The 6780-nt window shown below is 46.0% G+C and overlaps 1 pseudogene; it reads left to right on the top strand.

Moving 5' to 3' along the window:
* The first annotated feature begins 1031 nt into the window (after window positions 1-1031).
* On the top strand, window positions 1032-5232 carry LOC128100321 (transcription initiation factor TFIID subunit 4-like; annotated as a pseudogene).
* The last annotated feature ends 1548 nt before the right edge of the window (window positions 5233-6780 follow it).

Here is a 6780-nt window from a genome sequence, read left to right as displayed (position 1 = left end):
CTTTTGTATATGGGAGAAGAGTGGAATTGGTATGTGACCTTTTAGATCAAATATCAAGACTGACAGGTCACATTGGCTTCAAAACCATTTATTTTCACTGTGTCATTTGATTGATTTTCAGGTAAGACCTTGTGGTACAAAATGAACAAGCCAGAGGCATTCTTTTGATCATTTTTATAATTTATATGTTTCTGCATGACTTTGAAATAACAGTATCTTTGCTTGTGTGTTGTGATAATGTTCAGAAGTCTATTTGTTAACTGAGTATACTTAGGAAGAGGGAGAACTCTGCATGAACATGTCCAGATTACCTAATTAAAGTCCCCACAATTCTTTTGTTTAGGAAAAGCATTGTTTTAGAAATTACTCCCATTCTCACGTTGCCTCCTGCAGGTAAGTAATCTTTTTGAATTTATCTGTCCCATCTGTTGTGATGGCTATTCTTGGTAATCAAACTGACTAAGTCTGGAATAACTAAAACCCAAAGAGTTGGGTGCACACATAAGGGCTTTTTTTTAAGGTTTAAAGTTAAATACCCTTTTAAACACACCTTTAATCTCAGCACTCAGAAGGCAGAGGCAGTCAGATCTCTCTGAGTTCTAGGCCAACCTGGTCTAGAGTATGAGTTCCAGGATAGACTCCAAAAGCTACACAGAGAAACCCTGTCTTGAAAACAATAACAAAAGCAACAACAGACACCCATTTTTAATCTGGATCATTTCAGGTGGTACCCACCTTCAGCTGATTGGTGGTCATGCACATCTCTAATGACAGCACTCAGAAAGGAGAGGCAGTTTGATTTTCTGAGATTGAGGCCAGCCTGGTCTACAGAATGAGTTCTAGGACTACACAGAAAAACCCTCTCTTGAAAACAACAAAAATTCAATCAACAGTTGTGGCTGCATCATGAGACCCCCAGGTAACACCACCATAAAGCCAATATCTGATGCAAAACAAAAATGGGTTTATTGATAACAATCAAGCCCAAGCTTGGTCCATGTCCAACACCCTGGCTAGCCAGGTAAAGGGGGATGGTCCTGAGCTCTCAGGGTAAGATTTTTTTTAATGGAAAAACCGTAAGCAGGGTGGTACAAGCGCAATCATATGATTGGGTGAGAGTGTGTAAATTTGAATTTACTTGTTGGGAAATACAGTTATCCTTTTTGGGCAGGCCTGAACAAGTCCTAGGCTCTGTCCTTGAGCTCCCCTGGCGGCTGGCTGGCCTTGCACATACTGACTGTGGGAGATGACTCACTGGCCTAGGCTCTTTCTGTGAGCTGCCATTGAGGCTGGCTGGACTTGCACAAAACAATAACCCATGCACAAAGCTCTAAGTTGGTGAGAGGTCCCAGACAGTAAATAACTGAATGAACCTTGTTGAGCAGTCAGGATATGCACAAAAAGGGAGCTATTGGATTAAGTCTTAGCCCTCCGAGGAACTGCTTGCTTAAGTCTCAAGAAGTTGAAATTGAGATCTGATCTCTGAGAGAAGACTGAGTGGATTGTTTTGATGTCTGCTTGGTCCTTTCACAACAAAGAATAAGATGCACCTTTAATCTGGATAGCAACTCTTGGTGTTAGCGTACATATATAAAGGGTATTAAAGAAGGAAGTTCTCTCTTTGCCTGCTTGTCCAAGTTTTGGATACCAACTTCATTCTTTACTATCATTAGAGGCTACTTCCTTAGAATTTTGGTGTATACTGAAGACCAGCTCAGATGTCCTGCCTCATTCAATGAATAACTACTGGACTCTTCATATTTCCATGGCAGGCAGCCTTTGTTGGACTAGCTCTACCATAGCTTGTGAGACATTCTAAAAAATCCACTTTCTACATACATGGAAGGTTTATTCTCCCAATCCTGTTCATGCAGAGAACCTTGAATAATGCAGTATTTTGTTTTGTTTTGTTTTGGTTTCACCTGCCCATGGAGGAAGATGTCCTGGCTAACAATAGTGCTTGCAAACACATTCCTTCCTAGCTCAACTATGCTTAAAACATTCAACTTTCCATGAAGACTAATCTTTATTATTATTCATTTGCTAACAGATTACTCTGGATTTTAGGAATAAATCTCCTAAAGCAATGGAGCCATCACCCAGCTTTCTGATAGGAGAAAGACATACACTCTTGTTTGTGATCTGGTTTCTGCTTTCTTTCCTGGTTATCTGAATTCCTTGTGACCACTAGATAAAAAGTATATTCAGTTCACCTGATCTCAACGTGAAGTCAGAGATCAAACATCTGTGATAATATTTTATTTGTTGTCTAGCAAATAAAACTTATCTGGGGATCAGCAGACAGAAGCAACTACTAGTTAGACATAGAGGCCAGACAATTTTGGGACACACAATCTTATCACTCAAGAAGCAAAAATTCATTTGGATCTTTGTGTGTTCAAGGCCACACTGCAAACAGAGGCAGGCGTGATAGCACACACCTTTAACCCTGACACCTATGGTCTCATGTCTTTACCTGAAGAGGACACACACCTTTAATCCCAGGAAGCGATGTGAGGAAGCAGAAACGTATATAAGGCATGAGAACAAGGAACTAGATGCTTTTAAGCAGTTCAACTGAGACTATCAGGAGTCTGTGAAGACGACGAGGTCTTCTTCAACAGCAAGGTGGACTACAAAGTGGGTTTGCACCCAGCGGGGCTGGGCCAGTCAAGCGTGTGTGCACTGGGGGCCAAGGTGGAGGTGCCCAAGCCTGTGACTGGACGGGGCCAGCATCGGGTCGCGGTCGGGGTCATGGAGGGTAGCGTGCTGCTCGGTCCTGCCATGTCGGGTGCGCTTCCGGTGCCTGCGCCCGGCGCCCCCACAGGGCTGGCAAAGGACATGGCGGTGGCGACCCCCAGTCTTCCTCAGACGCCGGCGGCCACCACTGGCACTATCCTGGCCACACCGACGCCCACTGTACTGACCCCGCGCCTGCTGCAGCCGCCTCAGAACCCGACTAACATCTAGGACGTCCAGCTGCCTCCAGGAATGGTCCTCCTGTGGAGTGAGAAGGCGCAGTTGTTAATGATCCCTCAGCAAGCCCTGGCCCAGATGCAGGCCCATGCCCAGGCCCAGCCTCATAGCACCATGGCACCCTGTATTGCAACCCCCACAGGGGATCCACCTGTCCAGATCTCCATTGTGCAGGCTCCAGGAACCCCTATTATTGCATGGCAGGTGACCCCAACTACCATAATTAAGCAGGTGTCTCAGGCACAGACGACGGTACAGCCCACTGCAAACTTACAGCGGACTCCTGGGGTACAGCCTTAGCTGGTTCTGGGTGGTTCTGCACAGACAGCCTCACTCGGAACTGCCACAGCTGTTGAGACAGGGACACCTCAACGAATCATCCCGGGACCAGCACCACCTCCACAGTGGCCACAAAACCTATGGAAAATGGGAAGAAATGTAAAAGTTTTCTATCTACTTTAATAAAACTGGCTTCCTCCGGTAAACAGTCTACAGAGACAGAGGCTAATGTGAAAGAATTAGTACAAAACTTGCTAGATGGGAAAACTGAAGTAGAAGATTTCACTAGCAGGTTATATCGAGAACTGAACTCTTCACCTCAACCTTCCTTTGTGCCTTTCCTGAAGAGGAGCTTAACTGCCTTGAGACAGCTGACCCCAGACTCTGCGGCCTTTATCCAGCAGAACCAGCAGCAACAGCCACCTGCCTCGAAGGCCACCACTGCACTCACGACTGTGGTACTGAGCAGTTCGGTGCAGTGCACAGCTGGGAAAACAGCTGCTCCAGTGACCAGCGTCCTCCAGCCCCCGGTCATCAGCCTCACGCAGCCCACACACGCTGGTGTTGGCAAGCAGGCACCACCCACACCACTGGTGATCCAGCTGCCCCCGAAGCCTGGAGCCTTGATCCAGCCCCCACAGGTGACCTTGACGCAGACACCCATGGTCGAATTGTGGCAGCCTCACAACCGGATCACACTCAACACACCACAGCAGATCCAACTGAACCAGCTGCAGCCAGTCCCTGTGGTATTACCTGGAACCAAAGCCCTTTCTACTGTATCTGCACAAGCAGTTGCTGCACAGAAAAACAAGCTCAAGGAGTCAGGGGGAGGCACCTTTCTGGTTATGATGACATCAATGATGTTGTGTCAATGGCTGGAGTAAACCTGTCTGAAGAAAGTGCAAGAATATTGGCCTCAAACTCTGAGTTGGTGGGGACACAGACTCGATCCTGTAAAGATGACACCTTCCTCCTCCCCACACCTTTGCAGAGCAGGATACTGGAAATAGGTAAAAAGCAAGGCATCACGGAACTGCATCCACATGTAGTGAGTTACGTGTCTCATGCCAAACAACAAAGGCTGCAGAATCTTGTAGAAAAAATATCTGAGCCGGGTGGTGGTGGTTCATGCCTTTAATCCCAGCACTTGGGAGGCAGAGGCAGGCGGATCTCTGTGAGTTCAAGGCCAGCCTGGGCTACAGAGTGAGTTCCAGGAAAAGGCGCAAAGCTACACAGAGAAACCCTGTCTCAAAAAACTAAAAAAAAAAAAAAGAAAAAAATCTGAAACAGCTCAGCAGAAAAACTTCTCTTATAAGGATGACGACAGATACGAGCAAGTGAGTGATGTCAGGGCTCAGCTCAAATTCTTTGAACAGCTTGATCAGATTGAGAAGCAGAGGAAAGATGAGCAGAAGAGGGAGATCTTGATGCAGGCAGCAAAGTCTCGGTCCAGACAAGAAGACCCAGAGCAATTAAGGTTGAAGCAGAAAGCAAAAGAGATGCAGCAGCAGGAGCTGGCACAGATGTGACAGCAGGATGCCAACCTCACAGCATTGACGGTGATTGGGCCCATGAAAAAGAGGAAAGTGGCCGGGCGGTGGTGGCACAAGCCTTTAATCCCAGCACTCGGGAGGCAGAGGCAGGCAGATCTCTGTGAGTTCGAGTCCAGCCTGGTCTACAGTGCGAGATCCAGGAAAGGCGCAAAGCTACACAGAGAAACCCTGTCTCGAAAAACCAAAAAAAAAAAAAAAAAAAAAAAAGAAAAAGAGGAAAGTGGACAGTGCGGGGCTGGGATTGGGAGCAGAGGGCTCAGGCCCAGGCACAGTGCTCCCAGGCAGCTCTGGTGTGGGAACCCCCAGACAGTTCACACGGCAAAGAATCATGTGGGTCAACCTCAGGGACCTCATATTTTGTTTAGAAAATGAGCGTGAGACAAGGCATTCACTGTTGCTCTACAAAGCATCCCTTAAGTAATAGGATGACCCGTTGTTTCTGATAGGATGCCAGCGGACTTTTTTATATATTTGCAGATTATGCCTTTTTGTAAGAAGCAAAGGGGATATTATTTAAAAACAGCCACCTCTTTACAATGGAGCAGTTTTATACTCCTGTTTCTAAATCAGCTCTTCAGTGCAGCAGAAACCATGTCCACAGCAGAGAGAATACAAAGGCCTGTGGATGCTCTTACAGGACAGCTCACCCGAGCTCATCCTCGACCGAGTGGCCTTCTTTCCAAACAAGCCATATTTAAAGACTGATGGAAGGAAGCGCTTAGCAAATAATTAGCAGTTGCTCATCCTGTGTGCGTTTTGGTTCGGTTCACTTCGACTCACCCACTAGGTGTACGTCTACAACCGATGACCTCATTTCACTGACTTTACTGTTGTTGTAGCAGCCAGTTGGTGAAGCAAACTGATTTTTAGACTACCACCCCATGCCCACCCTGTCCCTTACCTCCCTTCTACATGAAATTCCCCAGAAACACAACCTCCAAGCAGGGTCGCATTTCTGAAAAAAAAAATAAGTATATTCTAGCCAGGCCTGTTAGAGATTAGGACAATAGGATACACATTTGTTCACCAGGATTGTCCAGACATTTGGCTCCAAAAGCATTACAAAGGAGACACTGCTCATTACAACCAGCCACTAGGCCTAATCCTATATCAAAGAATATCTAACAAGCTGTGCATTGAGGCATTACAGGTTCCAAACCAACCTTAAGTCCTGGCATGCAATAAAGTTCCAATTTCTTCTTTAGAAAGGCATAGTTCTGCCACATGGGCAATATGACATCAAGTGACAAACATTTGAAAAGTAAAACACTACGTTTGTGGTGGTGGTGGTGGTGGTGTTGATGGTGATGGTGGTAGTGGTCGTCATGGTACATACCTTTAATCCCAGCACTCACTTGAGAAGCAGAGGCAGGCAGATCTCTGTGTGTTTGAGGCCAGCCTGGTCTAGAGAGTGAGTTCTAGGAGAGGCTCCAAAGCTACACAGTGAAGCCCTGTCTTTAAAAGAAAAAGAAAGAAAGAAAGAAAGAAAGAAAGAAAGAAAGAAAGGAAGGAAGGAAGGAAGGAAGGAAGGAAGAAAGAAAGAAAGAAAGAAAGAAAGAAAGAAAGAAAGAAAGAAAGAAAGAAAGAAAGAAAGAAAGGAAAGAGAAAAAAAAAGAAATGTAGAGCTGGGCGGTGGTGGTTCATGCCTAAATCCTAACCAGGTGGATCTCTGATTTCAAGGCCATGCTGGTCTACAGATCGAGATCCAGGACAGGTACCAAAAACTACATGGAGAATCCCTGTCTCAAAAAAAAGCAAGTGAGCAAGAAAGAAATGGAAAACACTGTTGTGTTACAGAATTGCCTGATGAAGCAAGGCTTTCCTTTATGCCCTCAGGCAGGGAGGAGGAAAATTCTTGGGAAGGAAGTTAAAACCTAGGACCTACACCTTGGGAGGCTTCCCTAAGGGTCTGATGTGTTGACAACAGAACGGCTCCTTCCCTAAAGCTATAATAGGCTTTAGAGAGCTG

The sequence above is a fragment of the Peromyscus californicus genome, unplaced genomic scaffold (genome assembly GCF_007827085.1).
Source record: "Peromyscus californicus insignis strain IS unplaced genomic scaffold, ASM782708v3 Scaffold_71__1_contigs__length_206052, whole genome shotgun sequence".
Lineage (NCBI taxonomy): Eukaryota > Metazoa > Chordata > Mammalia > Rodentia > Cricetidae > Peromyscus > Peromyscus californicus.
Note: the sequence above shows the minus strand (reverse complement) of the source record. Positions and strands in the feature narration are given on the sequence as shown.